The 25,037-nt window shown below is 34.4% G+C and overlaps 1 long non-coding RNA gene across 6 annotated transcripts in view; it reads left to right on the forward strand.

Moving 5' to 3' along the window:
• The window catches only part of LOC109499790, a 419,289-nt gene that overhangs the window by 49,771 nt on the left and 344,481 nt on the right, over positions 1–25,037 (forward strand). For all 6 annotated transcript variants that reach the window (XR_006598084.1, XR_006598086.1, XR_006598087.1 and 3 more), the window contains exon 2: positions 8,448–8,509. This is a non-coding gene — a long non-coding RNA (uncharacterized LOC109499790). The remainder of the gene's footprint in view (positions 1–8,447; positions 8,510–25,037) is intronic.

The following is a 25,037-nucleotide window of genomic DNA, read 5'->3' on the forward strand; positions in this document are numbered from 1 at the left end:
AACTTGTAGACTAGTTGAGAAGCACAAGCTTTAAAACAATAATTGCTCACCTGAGGAATTTCACTGAAAGGGAAATCAGGATGATAATGAGAGCAGAAACTACAAGGAAACTATTCTGGCATGTTGTGTCAGGGAAGGCTCCCCTAAAGTAATGACTATGAAACCGAGACCTAAAGAGTGAAGAAGAGTTGTCTAGGTGGAAGAGGAAGATGGAAGCAGCTCAGAGATGAAAAAAGTGAGAATAAAATAAACCCAATATGTAGGAGCTGAGAGAGCAAAGGAAGAGTGGGAGAATAGGCAGAAAATGTTTCATGAAAAATCTGCTTCCCTTCTTTTTAAAAAAAAATTTTTAATGTTTATTTATTTTTGAGAAAGAGACAGAGTGTGAGTAGGGAGGGGCAGAGAGAGAGAGGGAGACACAGAATCTGAAGCAGGATCCAGGTTCTGAGCTGTCAGTATAGAGCCCGACATGGGTCTCTAGCTCACGAACTGTGACATCATGACTGAGGTGAAGTCAGATGTTTAACTGACTGAGCCACCCAAGTGCTCCAGAAAAATCTGCTTCCCTTCCAGTCAACACATATTTGTTGGGTGAGTACCAAGTGTCAAACAGTGTTCTAGTTTCCGAGAAATAGATCAGTGAACAAGTGAGCAAAATTCTTACTCTTGTGAAACTTGTATTCTTTCCTCTGTCAATAAACGACCTATCACAGCTTATGTTCTTTTATCTGTCAATAAATGAAGTGTAAAGTGTATTCTTCTTACCTAACATCTTTATATTTACTTTTTACTTATTTTTATTATTAAAAATCCACAATACTATTTTATTTTTCTAATTTGATGACCATTAATATATTTTCTCCCCTATCTTGTTGACCTGACTTGTATCTCCTATCTCTAAATTTCCGAGAGAAAATTGTAGCCACTGATGATATTCTAAGTAGGAGTTCATATGCTACTAAATAAATTAGGTTATACTGTAATTAATTTTATAATACATTTTTTTGCAGAAAATGCCAATAGAAACATTAATTATTTTCATATTAATCCATAATACAGAATGGGGAATTAATGGCAAATCATTATCAAAAATCTAGAAGCAATACTCTTAGTGTGGTCAATATGTGTTACATGCATTGAAAAAAATGTTTTTAATGTGAAGGTCCATAGTAAAAAAAGGACTAAGCTAAGAGCTGTATAAAGTAACTAAAAATGGAGTAAAGTTAAAAATTGACTGAAGTGTTGATTTTTAAAAGTATGGAGTTTTTTGGGGCCCCTGGGTAGCTCAGTCAGTTAAACATCCCACTTCAGCTCAGCTCATGATCTCATGGTTCACGAGTTCAAGCCCCGCATAGGGATCTGTGCTAACAGCTCAGAGCCTGGAGACTGTTTTGAATTCTGTGTTTCCCTTTCTCTTTGCCCCTCCCCACTCGTACTCCCTGTATCTCAAAAATAAATAAACACTAAAAAATAAGTAAAAATAATAAAAGTATGGAGTTTTCTTATCACGACCACTTGCTTATCTGTATGGAATAAGGAACAAAAGAAAAGAAAAAGTCCTAACCTGCAGAAACAGAGATCTAGGGAGGAATTTTCATAGCAGATATTATTGCTCCCAGTAATTGGTTGTCATAGGGGACTGTAGGAATCCCATTTTTGTGACAAAAAGGTGAAATTTTACTATATTGTCTCTAAGCAAATCTGTATTCCAGAAAGAAGAAAAAAATGTGACAATACAGGTAATAAAGAGTAAAAAAATCAAAGAGGCATCAAATTATTTGGTTCTAAGAGCAAGTCATGAACCAAAGTGTGGAAAAAAATTTTTTAATGGAAATTTGAACTTTTTGAAGAAAATGTGACCACAATAACGTTTTCTTTGTTTCTCATAGAATTTTGATGTTTGTTTTAATTTTTTTCTTCCCTAACCCAGAAATAGGGCAGATGAGCAAGAGAGAACAAAGAAGGAAAGAAAAATTATATTGCAGTATCATTAACATTTACAATAATAAAGTTACAATGAACCATGCCTCTATAAACCTTTTATACAGAAGAAATATTTCTCTAACTGGTGTGGTTTGGGGCAAGTCCTGATAAAGGCCTAGAATTGGACCAGAAGACCTATGAAATCCTTAAAGCAACTCTGAATTTTCCAATTCACTGACTATAATCTTTTGGGAGCAGGATAATGGATACATTATTGTATTAAAGTTTATTTTTAACATCTAGGTGGGGAAGATAACAAATGTAGATGGACCTTGTAAAATCCAAACATGCTAATGTTTTTACTTGTACAAAGTCAATCAATACAGAGATGATGTTTCTGTCTCCTTAAAGTCAATCTGATGCCAGGCATTTAAAGGCATTCAGTTTTCATAGGATAATTGCAAACATTAATTTGTATATAATTTCAATAATTTGAATTCAATTGAAGAACTCATGCTATTTGGCTTAGTGTTTTGAAGTATATGTGATTATGACCTGAAAGGCAGATTAATAGCAGGATTATGGTTTTATAGATCATACAATTCATTATGCTCTCAGTAATCAATATCTGGCATCAGATACTACAACTTTACTGTATATGTTTCATTCATTTAGATGGACAGATCTATACTTTTGTTACTTTACTGTGCTGCATATATCATGAGCAAAAGGCCTTTTTGAAATCTTTAAAGCTATTAGGCTTTGTATTGCTTTGCAACTTAAGAACCTAGTATTTGGAAGTTTACAATGAGTCAATAACCTTTAGTTCTAAAGACCATAACTCAAAATATCATTAGAAATAATATTTTGTTATATTCAGCTATTATTTTCAGTATTTAATTTTCTTAGTCTCTTTTCATCATAGAAATACTACTAACAAAATAGCTTATTCTTAATTATTAAGACATATTATTGAAAGACACACTCTTAATATTCAGCTTTTTGCTGTATTCTGTGTAGTGAGAAAAATCAGAGAGCACTGGGGAGAAATGATTAGCTTTCAGTTATAAAACAGACCAATGCATTTGAGTCTGTGAGGTAACATTAAGACACTAAGAAAAGCCCCGTGAGTGATATGGTTGGCTTTGTTTGGTGTCAATGGCTGAACTGATAGCACCACATTAGAGATAATATTTAATTTTGGAAAAGAAACTAACTCAGCATTATTGGATTAAGATCTAGCTCTTTGACATGAAAGTTATAACGACCTATAAAAAAAAGCTAAAAGAAGAAATTTCTGCCTTGACAATTTTACTATATTTAACCTAATGCTGGGGTTCCAAGGATAAATGAAATTTCGGAATATCTTATCAATTTCAGAACCACAGGATCCTTCCATGTCCTAGAGTCTTTTCCAGTCTGAGGAGCTCCTTAAACTGCTGCCAGCTAACATTTTGTCCCATTGCTCAGTCAATGCCCCCTTCTCCCCTGCTTCCCTTTCAGGGAATTCTTGAAGCTACGTATAGCATCTTCTAGTTCTTCATCTTGTTCAAGATGGAGAACTCCTTCATCCCTGTGATGATCCCAGTGGAGAATGAAACCATTCCTACTCTCTCCCAAACAAAGCCAGTCTTCTAGGTGTCACAGAGGAAATGATTCAAACTCTCTATCCAGGGACGTGCATGAAGATCCAGTTCACTGGTGTATATAAGACATATCCTCTGACACAGTCTACTGATGTTCGTGTCAGCTAAACTTCTAGTGTACCATCCCTAAGACATTGTGTTAGTAAAAGGGCACATCTGCTAAAAACACCCAGCATATTTATATTTTCTCATGCAACATCTAGATTTGTGATTAGTAAAGCTCTTTTTCAAAGCTGTAGGCTTTTGAGGAAACTGTATATATAAACCCTGGGGCATTGTCATGCCTCTTCTATGCCCTTTCAAACACAATTATTCTTAGACTTGATATCCTTTGAATAACACTTACTAGAAGATAACATGATATACAATATTCGTATTGTTCTACAAATTAACCTGTGGTAGGTAGGGACTTTTTAAAATAATTTTTCCTCTAAAAGTGTACATTATAGAGTTCCTTCAAATGGTCGTACCCATTATTTTATCTGATAATTTAGATCATGTATATCTTTATAAAATATTTACTACTGCTTCTGTATGCATAGAAGATAATAAGCATTCATGGATTGACTGAATTTATAGTGCACCTATGTTAGGGAATAAAAATAAAACTTTGGGATATTAGTTATGAAAAGAATGCTGTATCCTATTTATTATAGCAAAATGTCTTCAATTCTGCCTTATTCCAAGTCTACTATGGGTGTAAATGTAATTCAGTAAATCTTATACTTAACAAAGGAAATATAATTATCCCCATTTAACAGATGAATAACAGACGAAAAGAGGTTAAACAATTTACTGAGGGTCAGACAGCAAAATAGTGCAAGAGCCAATACTCAAATCACAAGATACCTACCTTTTGCCAGAATGCTATTATGCTTCCTGTTACAATTATTTTTATTTTTTTAAGTTTATTTATTTTGAGAGAGGGAGAGGGGGAGAGAGAGAGAGAGAGAGAAGTGAGAGCAAGGATGGGGTAGAGAGAGAAGGAGAGAGAATCACAAGCCAGATCCATGTTGTCAGTGACAAGCTTGACATGGGGCTATGAGATCATGACCTGAGTTGAAACTGAGAATTAGACACTTAACCGACTGAGTCACCCAGGTGCCCCCTCCTGTTATATTTGAATAAATTTTATTTTGTCATTACAGTTCAATTTAATCCATTCATCATTTATTGAGCCCCTACTTTGTGCCTGATACACAGTCCAAAGAAAACACAAAAGATTCAGGGATGTGAGACATTCAATTTAAAAATCCATTTCACAAATTTTGAAAACTATTTAAAATTCTCAGTTTTTTTAAATATAGCATTTGAATTTTTAAATATTTAATATCTCCAGAATTAATAAAACATCTGTAACTTTCTTCTGTAGCTTCTAGCCAAGGATTGACTCTTGGTTGGGTGTCTCTAGGTTGGATTTCATAAATTTCTAATTTGCATAACTTGTTTATTGCCTTGGGTTGTGTGGGCATTGCCTTAAAATCAACCTCATGTCTTTTACATCATAGAACCTGTTAAGCCAAAGCCAGAGTCTATGTCTAGGGTAGGTTGTACTTTTAGATTTAGACATTATGCCTTTTATTTTCTCAGAGACAGTGCCAAGATATTCCATTATTATAGGGTTGCTTTAACTTATAATATTTTTGTCTGGTATTCTGAAATATTTCAGAAGGAGCATGTGATAACTTTTTTTTTCCTAATAAGATAAACCTTTCCAGTAAGATAATTTGAAAATTTATAACCCCTCTTTCACAATTCTTTTCTTCATTAACGTTATATTTTGGGGTCTACATATTGTGAGTTATCAGTATCACCAGACATAAGTTAGGGATTGCCATATTATGAGGCTGACAGTTGAAGAAATACAATAAAAAGAAATATCAGACAATAGGTTATCACTTTTGTCACATTAAATCATTGAAGACTGAAAATCAGCTAGTTAATGTCATTAGAAGTGATATGCCACAGGCATTCACATGTATTATTGAGATATATGTCAGTCAGAGATGTGTGTGTTATTATGGTTTTTGCAGTTGACTGTTCCAGGGTAGAGGAGAAACTAGCACCTGCAAAGATGATCTTGGGTTTTACAGTGATGTGTGAAATTAGAAAAAGGGTTGGAAACATCCTGAATGAAGTCACATTAGAATAAGTCCTGGGTACATATGCAATAAAATCTTGAAGAGTGGTATTCTATATGTCAATCCAGGTAGATGCTGTACATCATCATCAAAGGAAGATCTAAAATTTAAACAGAATAATTCAGCAAATCCTTGATAATTACTTTCCAACCTGTTTTTGAATGCATTTTCTAGCAACATTCTTAATTGTTGATCTATTTTAGGTTGCTTTAATGATGAGAATGAAGCATGCGTAGTAAGGGTGGGCAGGGAAAATGTGCAAGAGGAGCAACTACTTGAATTAGGAATCAGAATGCAACCATGGCTTAGCAATTCTTTCTTAAAATAGAAGCATACATTAGTTTTAACTTGGCTCTGGCAGTAATGATTATCAATGAAATAACCCTACACAGTTTCTGAAACATATGTGCATTTACTGATGAGTTTTACACTAACAGTAGATCGATCGTGACTACAACTAGTCTCTCCAAAGACTTTTGGAAGGAAGTTCTTGAACAAATCTTTTTTTTTTTTTTTTTTTTTATCTAGCTTAAAGGTACGGTAGATTTTTTTTTTCCCTCCCTCTTTATTCCTAGGTATTTTATTATTTTTGGTGCAACTGTAAGTGAGATTGTTTTCTTAATTTCTCTTCCTGCTGCTTCATTATTAGTACATAGAAAGCAACGTATTACTTTTTTTTAATTAAAAAATATTTTAATGTTTATTTTTTGAGAGAGAGAGAGGGAAAGAGAGACTGTGAGCGGGGAAGGGGCAGAGAGAGAGAGAGAGAGACAGAATCCAAAGCAGGCTTCAGGCTGTAAGCTGTCAGCATAGAGCCCGACCTGGGGCTCGAACCCACAGGCTATGAGATCATGACCTGAGCCAAAGTCTGTCACTTAATCAACTGAACTACCCAGGCACCCCTTAAAAAAATTTTTTTTTATGATTATTTACTTTTGAGACAGAGAGACAGAGTGTGAGTGAGCGAGGGGCAGAGAGAGGGAGACACAGAATCCAAAGCAGGCTCCAGATGCTGAGCTGTCAGCACAAAGCCCGTGGCGGGACTCAAACTCACAAACCCTGACATCATGACCTGAGCCAAAGTGGGATGCTTAACTGACTGAGCCAACCAGGTGCCCCGAAATGCAGCATATTTCTGTATACTGAATTAATTTATCAGTTCTAGGTTTTTGGTGGAGTCTTTAGGGTTTTCTATATATAGTATCATGTCATCTGCACATAGTGAAAGGTTTTACTTCTTCCTTACTAATTTAGATGCCTTATTTCCTTTTGTTATTGGATTGTTCCCTCACTTTTAAAAAAAATGTCCATATATATATTTTTTAATTTTTTAATTTTTTTTTTTTGAGAGAGAGCGAGTGAGTGGAGGAGGGGCAAACAGAGTGGGACACAGAGCATTCAAAGCAAGCTCTGTACTAACAGCAGACAGCCTAATATGGTGCTTGAACTCAAGAACCATGAGATTATGACCTAAGCCAAAGTCAGACCTTTAACCCACTGAGCCACGCAGGTGCCCCTTCCCTCCCTTTTGGTATGTTTTCACTTTCATATGTGTCTGTGTGTGTATTGATGGGTCATTTACTGTATATGTTATTTATGTAATTGGAGTTCTTTGTCATTCGTAGAACTCTGAACAAAAAACATGTATTTAGCTGTATAAATAAATGCAAATATTTCATCCTTATGCAACACCTTGAAGGTGACCCTTCATTTTGATAATGACAAAATGTTAGATACTATTTTTTAAATTTTCCAATGTGGCCAAGTTTTATACACTGGTCTGGGCCATCCAGAGATTAGCTGGTGTTTTTGACAGTATGTATTCCATATCTCAGAGAGATTTGGAAGTCCTCTACTCTGTACCCTGGCAACCACATAGCCCTTGGTACTTTGAACATTTACTCATGTACTGACTACTCTAATTCCAAATAATGCCCACTTACAAATTATAAATGAGTTTTTGTCTCTACATCAGTCCTTTTGAAATGTAAAATATAGCAGACTAAGCATTATTTTTATTATGATTGATATTCTCTCTCTACATTAATTTGGAATTAAATATACATAGCCACAGATATTGAAGTAAGTTTCCTCCTGTAAAATCAATTTAAAAGAAAAAGATATTGAAAAGTTGGTATGATGAAATTATTTTAAAATTTATTTCACAGAAAATTGCCTAAGAAAAGTTCCTGTAACTTCCAGAAGAAAAGCCTTCTTAGAATATGATGCTTATCCAAACATGGTCCACTTCCATTTGTAGTTAGATTCATTTTTCAAACTCTGAAAATACCAATTTTGTGGGAAAGCCTTCTATATTTTACTTCATATAATGTCTACTCCAGATTTAGTACCTAATACATAACTAGCACTGTACTAAGGATTCCTTGCTCATCCTACGTCATGGTTTGAAAACAAAACAAGAAGAATATGTCCTCCCATCTAACTTGATGCTTGTCTAGGACAAAGATGTCATCAAAGAAACAGCTACTTATTTGCTAGTCAGTTGGAGGAGGAGTTGGAATTACCAGCCAAACTTCGCTCCCATTTAACTAGATCAGCTTTTAGTCTGATAAATTGAGATCAATGGCAAATTTCTAACAGGAAGGAATAATAATATGGGAGTTTTGGCATTCACTCTGTATGGATATAAATTTTGGTTCACAAACCTAGAGTTACAAGAAATTTAATTTCCTTTTTTGAAAGTCATATTTAAACCATTTTTGTTCCTGATGTCTAGGCCTAAAGAGGCATCATGAAGAGATCCTGATCTTATCAGAGGCCAGACACACTGGGGGATGGGTGAGTTGCATCCTAGGCCAAAATTTCTCTTGCTTCTTTTATTTGCCGTTAACAGTGCAATCAGCTCTTGGCATAGTCAAAAATGCTTTTCCAACATTACAGGTATGGCTCTAGGTCAGCCCTCAGATTGCTCTTCTGCTCCTCTCCAGCTCTGGGCAAAGCTTCCAGCCTCTAATGGTTTAAGCCTTCCAGAGTAACTCCTCACCCAGGACCCTGGATGCAGTGAATAAATCAAGGTTTCAAAAACTGAGGACAGGACGCAGTCTGAGACACTCATCTTTTTTTTTTTTTTTTTTTTTTTTTTTAGTTGTTTTATACCTATTATCTCAGGCAAGCTTTCTTCTATTAATGAAAACCAGATTGTGGGGTTTTCCCCTTAGTTCTTGACAATTTCTGCTGCCTATTCATAATATCCTCGATTTCTCAAAGAAAGAAGTTTAGAACTTAGTGTATAAAACCAATCCATCTTCTTGAGATGGGAGAGAAAAAAAAGATAAAATGTAGGTATTTACATGTTCTCAGATGATTATCCTGGTAAAGTTCAGTAGTTTTCTCATTCAATAAACACTTATTGATCATCTTCCACATAATGATAAGAGCTGATAATTCAGTGGCGAACTTTCAGAATTTTTATGTAGAAGGGAGTCATAAAAGCCTCATTTTGAGATTTATTCTATCTCAACTAATTTTGTTGTCAATTCCATTAAAATTTCATGGAATAAGCATTTAAAAAATTTTTAAGTTTATTTATTTATTTTGAGAGAGAGAGACTAAGCAGGGGAGAGGCGGGGGGGGGGGGAGGGAAAAAGTGAGAATCTCAAGCAGGCTCCACACTGTCAGTGTAGAGCGCAATGTGGGTCTCAAACTCACAAACTGCAAAATCATGACCTGAGCCAAAAACCAAGAGTCAGAAGTTTAACTGACTGAGCCACCCAGGCACCCCTGGAATAAGCCATTTTTAAAAATAAATGAAGTATGTTTAGTTTAAACTCTAAGAAAATAGTTTCTTAAAAAAAATTTTTTTAGTGGATTAAATTGTATAAGCTTATTTCTCTTTCATTATCACATCCACTATGGATCATGTCAAGAGGCTCTGCTGATCATAAACAGTCAGGATGTGGGCCAACAGAACAATTAGAAAAATATTTTATTTTAGAGAGAAAGAAAGAGCATGAGGAGGGGAGAGGGCCAGATGGAGAGTGGGTGAGAATCTTAAGCAGGCTCTATGCTTAGCACAGACCCCAACCTGGGTGTCGATCCCATGACCCTGAGATCATTACCAAAGCAGAAATCAAAGAGCTGGAAGCTCAACCGACTGAGCCACCCAGACGTCCCTCTAAGAAAACAATCTTGATTAAAGACAGCCACTGAATAGATTTCAGGTACTGCATAATATTGCTTACTCTCACTTCTTCACAATTTTATGAAAGAAAATACAATCTTTGTGATTTTTTTTTACTAACTTTTCTTCCTTTCTTTCAAATCTTGTAAAAAACAATTGAGCATAACCAAATATTTTTAAAATTATTCTTCATGTTTTTTTTATTTTAGAAACACACACAGAGTGTGAGTGGGGGAGGGGAAAGAGAGAGTGAGACACAGAATCCGAAACAGGCTCCAGGCTCTGAACTGTCCGCACAGAGCCCAATGCAGGGCTTGAACCCATGAACCATAAGATCATGACCTGAGCCAAAGTCGGATGCCCAACCAACTGAGCCACTCAGGTGCCTTGAGCATAACCAAGTATTTTAAAGGTAGTTTATAAGTATTATATCCAAGCTTATTTTAGAACCTCCTTTCAGAAATCTAATTTAGATAATTTCTGCTCAAGCAAAGACTCCTGAAATATCAGAGGAAATACAGCACTGAAGAGAAAGAAAATAGTTTGTTTTTGATCTTGAAACACAGGATTGTTAATGTTAAATAAATGTCTCTAATCATTCGTCTTTGCCATAATAGCTTATCAAATGATAATTGACAGCTCTCTCATGTTTTCTGGAGGGTATTTTAGGGCTACTTTTTCTAGAACAGTGACCAAATCAACAGTAAGTATTCAGCAAAATCTTGCAGAGTGCAGCACCTCCCTGGATCTGGGGATAGAAAAAGGAATAAACGTATCTGAATGTTTTCAGTTGACTAAAGAGTGGGTTTATATTTCATTTCATATCCAGTTAGAAAGATGACAATGGAGGTGGTGGGATTGGGGAGGAAAAATACTGATGGTGTTGATAGCCAATTAGGTGAGATTGGGTTCTGGAAGAATTTGAGAGGAGGTTAGTGAATTTTTTCAGGTTTAAATTACTGAGATTTTGAGTCAAGCTACTCCTTTCTTAAGACTTTGCTTAAAGGGTGAGAGTTTAGCCCAGTTCTTATAAGATCTTAGCTTGATAAAAAATAAAACCAGAGTTTTCAGCTTCATAAGTGACATTGAACTGTTTCCATCTCTGTAACTTTGCTGTGAGGAATGCAATGACAGATTCTGTGCTGTGTTTGCCTATGAGATGATTTCCTTGAAGTCCCGTAATGAGTTGTTTTTGGCAGGATTAATGAGTATTATAATGGTAAATGGATGTTTGCAGCTCAGTTGTGTTCCATCACGGAGTAACATGGGGTTTCTGGTCCCTTGGAGGCCATAATTGGTGGCATTAATGCAGTTTTTAATTACACTTCTTGAAAAAAAATGAATTGGAACCAAAACAAAAGCTAAGTGATCATCTCTCTGCTGTTTCACATGGTGTAAACAGAAGACCGTTGCTATCTCTGATATCTATAATTTGAATCATACTCTCCAGACAGAACATATGCAGTATATTTTGATGATGATTTTGCTTAGAAGTTACTGATTTGCCTTTATTTTTCCTCATTCTCCTATATGGAAAGAGCTTTTATCATATGAATATATAACATATGCATATACAGATCTATATTATACATGAACATGAAATGGATACATATTATAAAGGTATATATATTATAAATGTAGAAGGCAAACATAAAATAATAGGCGCATTTCTTATATTTATACCCTCATATTTGTTTCCTGATCCTCACTGTTAGTGTTGAGCAATATAAGTGTAATTAATTCCCAAAGCTCTATGAATGAACTAGAATACACTAAGCCATTTTTCTTTTTCTCCTTTCACACACATATGTGAGAAATTACTAATAGCTGCTGCTTCAGCATATCCCATCTTTGCAGTATTATGTTTGTTTGTGGTCTGCAGTGGCAAGCCCAACATTGATCTATAGGATAAAATTTATGAAGTGTTCTATGGAAAGGAAAAATATCTCATAAGGCCATATGACATACATATATAAAAATAAAATAATGTAAATTTTAAAAATGCACAGTATCAGCCATTTAATTCCTAATCTATTTATAAGTTGTCTCAATTGTATTGGTTAACATATATTTCCTGCTGGCAATAATATAATCAGCATTTAACTTTTCTATGTTTTTAAATAAATTACATGGCAAAATATAAGAGAGTAGTTAGTTAAACGGTTGTGGGAATATATGAGCCCTTGAGATTAACTGATTATGTTACTTTTTTATGTTCTTGCTGAAGCAAGTCAATGTGGAGTCTATTGCTTATTCCTCATAACCCTTTGTACAGATTTTCTTGGTATTAGGGTTATTTCTGAGTTAGCAGTACATAAGGAAGACATGCATTTGGATTAGTGACAAGCAATGATGTCTATACAGAAGTACAAAAAGCTTGAAGCCATAGAATTGTTCCCATATTTATGTGTGAGTTTTGGTGAGACTTAGCTTCACATCTTCTTAGAATTGCCAGCATTTAAGAAAAGAAAGCTACTTTTCTCAATGATGTGTCTTTGCTGCTTAATATCTGTGTCATTTCAACTCTTGCCATCAGATAAAATTCTTCACTGATAGGCTCGAACGTATGGTTTCAGGGCTTTCCACAGTTCTGTTAAACAGTTGCATTTTCTATTCGTAAGGAAACAAACAAACAAAACCAAATAAAAAGCAGACCTGCAAAATACCCCCTTTGTGATATTTACAAATAGGGATTTCAGAGTTTGGGAACTGTGGAGTACATCATCAGTGGCTGCACATTTTTAACAACATCGCCTACCAGAGAATGGGGACCCAGCCTCGGTTTTATGCGGCTCCATTCTCTTCATGTTCATGATGATTGAGTGTGCTGAAGTTGCTTTGTTTTTTCTTTAGAAGAGTGATGATAGTGATTAATTCGGTTGATGCATCATTGTCCCGTCCCTACCACTTTAGGAGTTTCCACAAAATGTTTTAAAATAACTAGACAGCATTTATACATGTGAGAATTCTGTGTGCTTTTGCATATTATCATTCTATCTAAATCTAATGCTGATCTTGTCAGCCATGCCATTTAAAAACAATAGGAAAAAAAGAGGCCAAAATGCATGTAAAAACGGAATGTTTAACTAGATGTTTAATACCAGGTCATTGTGTAAGTGTGTCTGTATGTGTATATGTATACATATACACATATATGTGTATTATACATGCACACACATACATGTATAAACACAATTGTAAAATTCAGGAAACACTAGCAGTGATCATTTTGCCTTAATTATGTTTTGTAATATTTTAGTGATTTAACATATATTGTATAACATAACATTCTCAGTTTCATAGTATAAAAATATTACAAAAATAATAATAGTTAACTTTTCTTGAGGTTATTCTGTGCCAGGAACTTTTACATGTATTTTTTTCTCATACAACCCATTGGGATAGGTACTAGTACTTCTTTATGTTATGGATTAATGAACTGAAACACGGACAGGTTGTGCCTCTTCCCAAGGTCACACATGCTTTAGTAGATCAGGGATAGGACTCATCTTTCCATGATTCCACTCCGGTCACCCTTAAAACCACTATAATGCTTGTGGGGACGAATAGAAATAATAGTAAAACAACAACAAATCGTTGGTTATGTTTTTGGCAGCACTGTTCAGTTACATAAACGAAGTATATTAACTGGATTTTAAGAATTTTATTCTTTTAGTGGATCTTAGAGATTACCTAATACATACCATTCACTTTTGAAGCGAAATAATGAACGCTCACTGAGTTTATGAGGCAAGAAGCCAAGACACTGCTGTAGCCATTGCCTTTCTTCCTATAGACTCAGCCCACTGATACATATGACCATGGGCCCATACCCTAGTGTTTGTATGGAAACTTGAATGATGTCCACTCTAAAAGCCACTGTATTAGTTCAGGAAAGCATAGTGGTGATTGTTGCACTTTGGAGCTGGGCAAATTTGGTGTCAGAACTGGTCGAAACTTCTCTTGGCTGTGGGTAAACTGATTAATGCCTTTGTGCTTCAGTTTATTTACCTGTAAAATCTTGATAATAGCATTTCTCACAGGGTTGCAGTGAAAGTTAAATAATGCATTTGAGGCACTTAACCATCCCAAGTAAGCATTCGGTAAATGTGTATATTTTTATTACGCGGAAGTGTAACTCAACTTTGGGTTGGGTATTATACAATAGTTATGACAGTACAGCTACCCCTTGTTTTTCAAAAGCAGTATTAAACAGATGTTTGGAAATGAAATTGAAATCACTACTGTCTCAACTAACACAATTATACTACAAACAATGAAGTTTAAAAATTCAAACTTTAGGCATTGTTAATGTCTGCAACATGGTCCCCAAATGTCTCAGTACCTTAATGAAGCCTATGGTTGGTTTGTTGTCAGATATTCCTTTTGGAAACATTTTAATTGATAGTGAGGTTTGAAAAATTAGGGAGCATATTTGCACATAATTTATCATCAATGAATATAGTCAGAGCTCCTAGACAGAAGTGAGAGAGATTTGAGTTTGAATTCCAGCTCTTCTACTTGTTCGTCCTCAGGCAAGTGCTTCCCCAGACTGAACTACAGTTGCACCAGCTGTAAAAATGAAAAAATAACCTGTACCTTGCAGGGCTGTTGTGACTATTAATAATGATATATGCAAAAGGCCTCGTATAAGGCCTGGGACTTAGTAGGCACATAATAAATGGTAGCCATTAATGATGTTAATATTTCTTGTCCAAGGTATGTGTAAATCTTTAATAATAACGCCAATCTATCACTCATAACTTCAGTTGTGCAAATTATATACCTGTATTTTATAATTTAAATGTATTATTCTAGAATCAATGAATGTAGTCATAGTACCTATGCACTACTTGAAGGAAGACAAAGATAATTGTTACTTCAAATTTTTCACTGTTTTGAAGACTAATATTTAAAGTTCTTTGTGTTTAATTTATTTAGAAAAAAGAGGAAATTGTTTTTTAGAAAGTTAATTATTTTTGCTAAAAATTATTGTAAACTTTTGACTTTTTCCAAGTGAAATACAGGCTATAGTTAAATGTACCTATAGACCTGACGATAAAAAGAATAAAGAAATTTTTTTTTTAAATTTTTTAATGTTGATTTATTTTTGAGAGAGAGAGACAGAGTGTGAGCGGGTGAGGGATAGAGAGAGAGGGAGACACAAAATCCGAAGCAGGCTCCAGGCTCTGAGCTGTCAGCACAGAGCCTGACACGGGGCTCGAACTCACGAGCTGTGAGATCATGACCTGAGCCGAAGTCGGACGCTCAACTGACTGAGCCACCCAGGCACCCCAAGAAAATTTTCTTTAAATAAAGGAAATTTGTTTAACTCATAGAACTGTGTTTGAGAGGTTGTAAAAATTAAGCTCTAAATTTTCATTTATATTTATTCCCACTCTAAAATTCCTAAAAGATTGATCTCCTTAGTGTTATATACTCTCTTGATTTAAATATGTTTAGTTTTTAAAAATCAAATTTCATCACTATATATTTACTCTTACAAGATTGGTTAGTATATAACTTACAACCAGTAAATATTTGAGATAAAATAGCATTATACATTGTATATTTGAACTATGCAACTGGAAAAAAACATGTAAATTTTGGCTGATCTTCAGGGTAACTCCTGACATTATATAGTAAATTTTAAAATAATTTTAAAAGCTAAATTATTTCCCTTGAAGCCATTTACAACATCAGATTTTAAGACATGTGAACTTAAAAGTAATAATTACCTCATAAGACTTATCAAATTATAAAGAATATAGCCATAGTTTTGTTTTTTAGTGAAAGAAGTTTTGTGTTATTAAATCTTGGAGTCTCTATACTTTAAGCAAATCACTAAGTAGTACTCTGATTATCATGGATAAAATATAGTAAACGAATTGAACAACATTTTTTTTCATGAAATCTACTTGAAGTTACCAAAGACTTTAAGTTTTAGATACCAGGATGCATTAAAAAAATAAAGCCTGAATAGTTCTTGAAGGATAATCTGAGATCAAAACTATAATTTTCTCTTAGGGCCTGCATTTCCATATTGGGAATATAAATGTTGTATTTCAGTTTACAGAATATAGAACATGATCAAAGCTCTCTTCTTGCTCTCCAAGGGAATGATGGCCCTGAGCAGAGGGCCAAGCACATCCTTTACAAAGGAAACTTTTTTTTTTTTTAATTTTTTTTTCAACGTTTATTTATTTTTGGGACAGAGAGAGACAGAGCATGAACGGGCGAGGGGCAGAGAGAGAGGGAGACACAGAAACGGAAACAGGCTCCAGGCTCTGAGCCATCAGCCCAGAGCCCGACGCGGGGCTCGAACTCACGGACCGCGAGATCGTGACCTGGCTGAAGTTGGACGCTTAACCGACTGCGCCACCCAGGCGCCCCTTACAAAGGAAACTTTTAATAAATGTTTGTTGAGTGAATACTGAACTTTTTTTTTTTTTAACATCATGGAGCTGGTGTGGGTTTACTGTATAAAAAGAAAACGGATCAAGGCAATGTGGAGCTTTTAGTAGACAGTTGTAGAAACTAAGATAATGTTTTGTGCTTGTTTCCTAAATAAATATTCATATTCTTCTGCTCTGGGTGAATTCTGTATTACCCCTTTGGTTTTTGTAGCTATCTGATTTCTAAAAGAATTGGGCTTTTTAAGATAAATAGATGATAAATAGATGTAAATAGAGATAAGTAGGTTTAATTGGTATATTTTAGGTTCTTGCTTATCTTTTAAAAGACTTTCTGAAAGATAAGGTCAAAACATATTTACTAAAGAATCTGAGAGAAAGAGGGTCTCATAGATAAATCTTTGGGAATCTTGTTTCAAAGAGTATGGGAAAAAAGCATAAGATTTTATGTGTGTTTAAAGTTATTTTCTAGATATTGTATCAGTGATTGACATGTCTTTTCTTTTAATATTCTTTTTTTGTGGCTGATTAGATTAGCCTTCTCTCTCTCTCTCTCTCTCTCTCTCTCTCTCTCTTTCTCTCTCTCTCTCTTTTTCTTTTTCCATAAGCACTCAGAAACGCAGAAGAAAGGAAACATTTTTCAATCTCCCAGAGAGTCTAGGTTACTTTCTGCCCCTAAGAAAAACCTATCTACTTTCTTCTACTCCTATTGGTAGTTCCTATAAGATACTCCCTGTGGGTCCTGTATTTAAAAAAAAAAGAAACGTCATCTACTCCATTTGTAGTTTGTACTTTTCATTTTGTTTAGTTATGGTCATGCCTTTTCAATATTCCAATTTATTCTCCTCTTCTCCATTTACTTCATCAGGGAAGTTGGGGTATAGCAGATCAAATCAAGAATAGTCTGCTCTTTCTTCATGACACCTGATTGGTATTCAAATCTCTATTATATTGGAAATAGCCAATTATCTGATAAACTTATAAATTGAAGCTTAAATTTGAAAGTAGGTTTATGTAATTGATAAACAGATTTTACACCATACATATTTATTAATCAGTTAAGTTAAATATAACTGTGAGTAGTGTCAATGCTTATTCCTCCTTTTAAACTCTCTTCATGCAATGAATGCTTGGTTTTCTCAGTACATCTAGCCCATTTTCCCACATGGGATGGGAGGAAATTTACAGATTATTTTTTCATTGTTTCATTTGTAACAATTCAAGGTTTTTGCTGCTTCCACTGTTAGCCCTTTCACCTTCTTCCACTTTTCCCTACATCATTTCTCTCTGTAAGTGGCACATTAAATGATTCTCCTTCACTATTCTCTCATCACTTTTTCTCAAAGAGGACACTGTCTCTGGACTTTCTTTGTATCTATTTTGCTCTTTTCCTGTGGTCACTGTATGTTCCTGCTCTGCATTTCCCACCTCTTCACTTCAGCTTGTATGCTCTGTGACTGACTTAAAGGAGGGTTTTCACTTAATGATTCCACCATGGCCAGTGAGTCACTTAGGTTCACTGACTTTGTTGATTCCATATTTTATATCCTATGCTTGATAGGGCCATTTTATTTTCTTTTGAATGTCACATTAACCACCATCTTGAAAGGATGTCACCACTAGGCATTATCATCCATGGAAATGAAAAGTTAGTTTTTGTAGGGTTTTGTTATTTTTCTTCTTTTGCTGAGATCCTGTGACACCCAAATCTCCTATGGAGCTCCTACTCAAAAGGAGTACTTGCTCTTGGGGCAATGGGAGCTGACCAAAGAACCTCTAATCCTGTGGATTACAAAGCAATAATGTAATTTTTCAGGACCCCCTCCCTGCCCCCCATCCCCACCTGCCACACACACACATAGTTAGGGGGCGTCTGGTGCAAAGTCAAGATTTTCTAGGCACTAAAAAATCCCAGCATCTGGTGGTGTTACATGTGGCTGCTATAAACTTGATTAATGGAGACAGAAGACTGTAGTATGAATGCATGCTTTATTCTTTAGTGTTCTTCCCCAGAGTGGTTGCCATATCAAGACACAGTTCCCTAACCTTCCAGTTAGTTAAAATGAAAGGTATATGAACTATTATTCTGTGACAAAATTTTGCATTCAAATTAATGCTTTTTTCTTTCTCTTTTTCTTTTTTCACCCTCAGCTTCCAAATTTTTTCTAAGTAAAGCAAAAAAAAAAAAGCAAAAGCAAACACATAAAAAAATGACATTTTGATGGTAAAATTACTTTAACTTCCATGTAAATGTATCTTCCAAAGAGAATTCATTCATTAAATATTAATTGCCCTCATTTGCCAAACACTGGGGATGTTGGATAGATAATATTGACAAGATTTCAATATTTTGACACTATGGACAAGGTCCTAGAAGAAGTGGGACAGACAGTGCACGAGAAAATAAATTAATTAAGATACCATGGTGATGGAATGAGACAATGGTAGAAGAGGTGATGGGTGAGTGCTAATTTTGATTTAGTAGTCAGAGAATATTACCTAGAGAGATGATATTTATCTGAATGACTGAATGACAAAAAGGAACCAGTCATTAAAGAGATCTGGAGGCACTGGGTCTGGTAGAAAGACCCAAATGTGAGAATGAGCTTAGAGTGTTTCAAAAGTATAAAGGACAGTGCGTATAAAACAGTGAAAAGAGTTGAGTTGGGTTTGAGGGAGCCAGAAATTTGATGAACTAGGCTATGATAAGGAGTTTGGATCTTATTGAAAATGCAAAAGAAATACATTGGAGGGTTTTATGAAGAGTGCTATAGTATGATTTGGATTTTGTAAAGTGTTTGCTGCTCTAAGAAGGATGGACTTTAGATGTTAGGATTTTGAGTGGATATAAAGAGAGCTCCAAAAAATTTATTATAGCAATATAATGAGGGATAATGGAAGTCTGGATTAGAGAAATATTAACATAAATGAAGAGACTTAGATAGAATTTGCACACATTTTTGAGGTAGAGCCAACAGATCTTGATGGATTAGATACGGGGACAAAGAGGGGAATAGTAAAGGAAGGGAAGATGCTAAGTAAGATTCCTAGAATTTTGGGTGAAGTGACTAGGTGGATAGTAATGCTATTTCTGGAGATGGGGAAACCTACATGAGAACAACTTTTGAGAGGCTAATTAAGTAAGTATTGGGTATACAAATTTGGAGTTCAACAGAGAAGCCATAAAATTGGAAGTCAATATTTGAATGTCATCAATAATATATATGGTATTCAAAACCTGTATTGTTAGAGTGAGGAGGTAACTGATAGAGATTATGCCAAGCAAGGAGCTTTCTTCTCTCTTAGCCTCAAGCTTGCTAATGATAGTCTTATAATAAAGTTAGTTTAAGAATAATTTCCAAATCATAGGTATATCTTTAAGTTTTTAAGCAAGTGTCAAGCTGTTTTCAAGTTTGTAACAGTTTACATTCCCACCAGCATTGTGCGCAAATTTCTTATTCCTCCACATCCTTGCCAACACTTGGTATGGCCATTTGTTTTAAGTTCAGCCATTCCAACAGGGGGTATCATATTGTGGTTTAAATTTACATCTCCCTAATGACTATAATGATCTTGAACATCTTTATGTGTACTTACTTGCCATCTTGTATAACTTATTTATTAAAGTATGTGTTCAAATATTTTTACCTATTTTTAATGGATTATTTGATTTCTTAATTATTGAGTTTTGAGAGTTGTTTATATATTCTGAATACAAGTCTATTATCATATATATGCTTAGCAAATATTTTCTCCCAATCTATGGCTTTTTCATTCTCTTAACAGTAAGAAGAGAAAACATGAATGTTTATAGCACCTTATCTGTAATAGTCCAAACTAGAAATGATCCAAATGTCCATCAACAGAGAAATAGATTTTTAAAATGTAGTATATCCATACAATGGAGTACTACTCAACATTGACAAGGAGGGACTTATTGATAAACACAATACCATGGATGAATGTCAGAATAATTGTACTGAATGAAAGAACCCAGATAAAAAAGAAGGTATACTGTATGATTTTATTTACATATAAGTTATAGACAGAAAACAGATCATTAGGAGAGGAGGGGCAGGAAAGAGAGATTACAAAGGAGCATGAGGAAACTTTTGGGTATGATGGATGTGTTCATTATGTTGATTGTGGCAATAGTTTCATGTATGCATGAAATATGCCAACTTTTATCAAATTATATACTTTAAACATTTATTTTACTGCATGTCAAATATGCCTTATTGAAACATAAAAAGAATAGGAAAATACTTATTTTTATATATTATGTTTTTAATTTTAGTAGATACTGTCATTGACACTATTGAAAAGTCTAAAATTCTTAGGATACCAGTATGGCATTCTTATTTCCACAGTGTAACTTCATTGCACTGCTATTGAGAAGTCACATATTTAAGGATTATATTGACCTTCTCTTTAATGTATGGTTATATTGCAAGGGTTTTTACATACACCACTGTATCCCAAAATATAAACTATTGGCACTGTAATAATGAGAGTTCTCTATAGAATATAGCTTTCTACACTGATCTATTTACTTGTTTGCCAAAAGTCTCATTGTAGAAGAAAACTGATGAACAGAAGGAAGAGGAGAAGAAAGAGGAGCTACTTTAGAATATCCAGATGAATTAGAGGATATGCCTCCTTGCTTTAAGATTCTAAATATAAAAGATGAAACATATAAAAAAACATTAACAAGTTTTTTTCTTCATTCAGTCTTCCAGGAAGCTCAAAACCAAATTTTGAGTTCAGTTACAACACATTTATTATTGTGTTTAGCTTTCCATTTGGTGTTTAGGCATGACTTTTTTTCCTGCTAATATTCCTTGATTTATACAAGAAAGTGATGATCTACTGAAAATAAAATCAACAATGTTTCAAATGTCCAATAAATACACTAAAAACCCATCTATAAAAGGAAGGATTAAATGAGTTCTTGAGGAAGGATTAAATGAGTTCTTTATTTTATACAAAATAAATTCTTAAGATACTTAATGGATACCTTAATTATATCTTAAGATACTTGGTGAAATGATAATTGTTTGTATTTGGTGGTTTTGGTGATCACTAGTGAAGCAAAAAAAAATTTACTAATCAGATGAAGATAAAATGTGAATTTGACTAAAGCATAAGTACCTACTTTTAAGAATTAGAAATAGTCACTTTGCTTACTTTATACATGAGGAAACTGAAACTGAGTGCTTACCCTATCCTAAACTAATACATGTTGAGCCACTTGTAATTGTGATGGTCAACTGTTTTCAACCTACAGGAACAGCGATTTCATAAGGTTCAACCTAATATTAATGTCAAACCCAGGTCTCCTGATTTCCAAGTCTGTGATATTTCATCAAACCATGCCAGTATTTTGCAGACGTCCCGTGATTAAAGTCAGAGAATCCACTAATGAGTTCTTGCCCTGGGATCCTGAGGTTTTCAATTTTTAGAGACAATAAAAGAACCACAACAATTAAGCTCATAAGCAATAGCTACACATTTTTTTAGGGTAACTCTCCCTGAAAAACCATAGTAAAATACTAGTTTCAGTAGAATATATTTCTAAAATGTCCTGACGAGGCAGAAATCAACAGTAACATTGAAAATGTTTACTGTCTTGCAAAATCTGCATCTATCCCTTTGTATAAAGCACCCCAATATTTGAAGGAAGATATACAAAGGTTTATAGATGGAACATAAGAATTTACCCAATTTGACACCACTATTCTAGCAGCCTTTAAATAACAGCCTCAATATTCATAAAAAAGTCAAGTATATACACGTTTTTCCCCTTCGATGAAGGGGGCAATTCTATTGTATGAATTCAAGTTAAATTAACTGTACATTTCTTACAGCAGACTGAGATTGAATGACCTTCTCTCTTTAGGAAATGAAACCCACATAATTTCACTTTAGCCTCTGATAATAGGAATTATCCTTTCTTCATATTAGCAGTATTGTTTGTTTTATTCAGTGGATGTTGCAAATTTAGCATCTTTTAAATGTACATACCAACCACAATAAAATATTCCCTGGCATTCAAGTATGGTTCTTTTGTATGTAGGACCCCAACTGAGTTGTGAATACCCATTTAAAATGTCCCTCTAAATGACTATAATGACAGGGGAGTTGAATAGTCAGTGAAATTTTCTATTATTTTATTTTGTGTGTATTTTCATTAATAATTTATTGATATAAAAGATAAGAATGTTTTACCTCCACAAATTTGTATCTGTAATTTGTTCTTGGTGCACAGACATATTGAGGATGCCACTCGGCAGTACTGATTGAATATTTATTTAAACAAATATCAGTATAACCCAACTAGCTGGAAAATCCATGAGTTTGGTTTTGATAGCAGAGCATTCCTCAACAATTTATGTGTGCATGCAAATTTTGGTGCTTTGGATATAGGCTAAAGTATTTGCTTTATATGTATTATTTTGTTTGAATACAAGAAAGCTGGTTTGATTTGTATGTTTCCCCCTTATAGAATTGTTCCAAGGCTCTGTCAGAGATCACGTAGAGTAATTTTTCCCATCAATCTTTGCTGTGCAGCCATGCACGAATGCAGTAGGAAAAAGGGGGCAGAAATCAAATCACTTAATTGCAGCATTTTTCATCTACATCTTTTGTTTTATGGTGGTAAAGGCCCCGGAGTAGCCTACCATGATTCATGGCTGTCACTGCTGCCGTTAGCAGTTCAATCCTTCATTCTAGGCATTTTGGTACTGAAAGTACCTACACAATTACTTTGATGAATATGACTTGTTTGTTTTTTCCCCATTTTTAGCAGAGAGTGGTTGTGCTTAATACAGACATTTAAATAAGATAGTATTCGTGCCCACTGCGTGTGCACACTGTATTTCAAAAGTTGTGTGTCGAGTTTAACGATAATATTGCCATTGTCACCCAGGTATTTAAGTTTGCTGAGCTTATGGGCTTTTACTCCTATTTTTATGTTTATATAATGGGAAGGCCTTAAAATAACCCCCACTTTATATAAAAGGAATAACTCACCTTTAAAGATCTACGAGGCTGTGACAGATTCCTACGAAACCTCATTTAAAAAAAAAGTCATTTCATGAGTGTGGCATTACAAAGCCAGCAAACTAGTCTGCCTCTGCATTTATGCCTAGTTGATCATAAAATAATAACATTTTTGGAAATATATGCATGCATCTTAGAAAGTGACTTACAGTATTTGCATATTTGGAGAAAATGTCAGTGATGTCAGCGGGGGTTCTGAGAGTAGCTAAATGAGCAAGCTTTTCAAAAATTGCTATTTTATCAGCTATGCACTGTCAGCACAAAATGCAACCTCTTTAAGAAAGAGACAAGAAAAAGGCAAGTGATTTAATTTCTTCATTAGCTTACTTGCAACTGAATTACTGGTATACCTAGCAGCAGAGACCTATATGCTGTAAGCTTGGGGAAAACCATTTAACATCCCTTTTTGCCCTCGTGACAAAATATGTTAGAAGTTTTGAGTCTCCACCCTTTCTCCAAAAAGAAAGGAAATTGAAGTTCTACTTCAATATTGAAGAAATGGCAATTTGTCACCTCTCTCTACTCTGGTGCCATGGGTGAAGATCATGGTTGTTTTGGTTGTTGTTTTGAGGGACTTTTTTTGGGTAATCTTTCTGCTTCCTTCTTTATATTTCTTTGTTTCCTTTTGGCTTCAAGCTCTAAATATATGTTCTGTATAATATGTGCATGCTTAATGTGTATACAGGTTAGAGATAGAATATATAACAGCTCTCATTGTCTTTGTCCAAAGAGATGAGTAAAATCATTCACTAGACATTTGAAAGAAAATGATCTCATACATAATGACAAAAAAACTCAAAATTGAAAAATCCAAAGCATATCCTTAAAACACTGACCATTAAAATTAACCTGATTTCAGACCCTAAGTGCAACCATGTTTTAAATCCATTACATATATAGTTAGTTTATGTTTACAACTGGTTGTCTTTGTCTTGTCCTAACATGGCCTATCTGAATTTCAAAACAAGGAAAGAGGAAGAATTTCATTTCTTTATTAAAAGTCATAGAGGAAAGTAGCAGAATGCAAGAATTTTAATTTGTTCCAATAATGACTTCTATTTTGGACCCTTTTCATATCAATTAAAATATATTAACCTTAAGTCAAATATCTCATATTTGATAATTTATTGTTGTGAAAAATGAGTATTTAGAGGTTATATTTATAGAATTGAAATTTTAAAAATTTAAACTGAAAATTGAAGTTGGGAACAAGAATTACTCATCAAAGCAGGAAATTACTTGCTACAATAGTGAACTTAAGAACCCTAAAATCTGAATCAAATTACTGATGAGTTAGGCATGCAAGGATGTAAAGTAGTTTTAGTGGTGATGAGTACTTTATATTGTAACAGTGTTTTGGGTCAATGTTCAAATTTTTTCCTAAGAATTATAAAGTACCAAGGATGAATATATTATGTATACTCTTCAGAAATGTGAAAATGTGATATATGAGAAATAATGTCTTCACTGAAAGAGCAAACCGTCTAATCTTATGTTATAGATCCTAAAAGTAACTGAAAACACATTAATTATTGAAATCAATTTGTATTATCATGTAAGGACTTAAGCATGCCACAAAATGACAACTCTAATTAAATTCAAGAGAAAAAAATTCCCGATCATGTTTGTAGTAAAATTGTAGAGACGGAAAAGAGGTCAGGGAGAGAAAAATCCATTGATTTCTGTACTGTAGGACACAGAGATGCAGAGG

The sequence above is a fragment of the Felis catus genome, chromosome B2 (assembly GCF_018350175.1).
Source record: "Felis catus isolate Fca126 chromosome B2, F.catus_Fca126_mat1.0, whole genome shotgun sequence".
NCBI lineage: Eukaryota > Metazoa > Chordata > Mammalia > Carnivora > Felidae > Felis > Felis catus.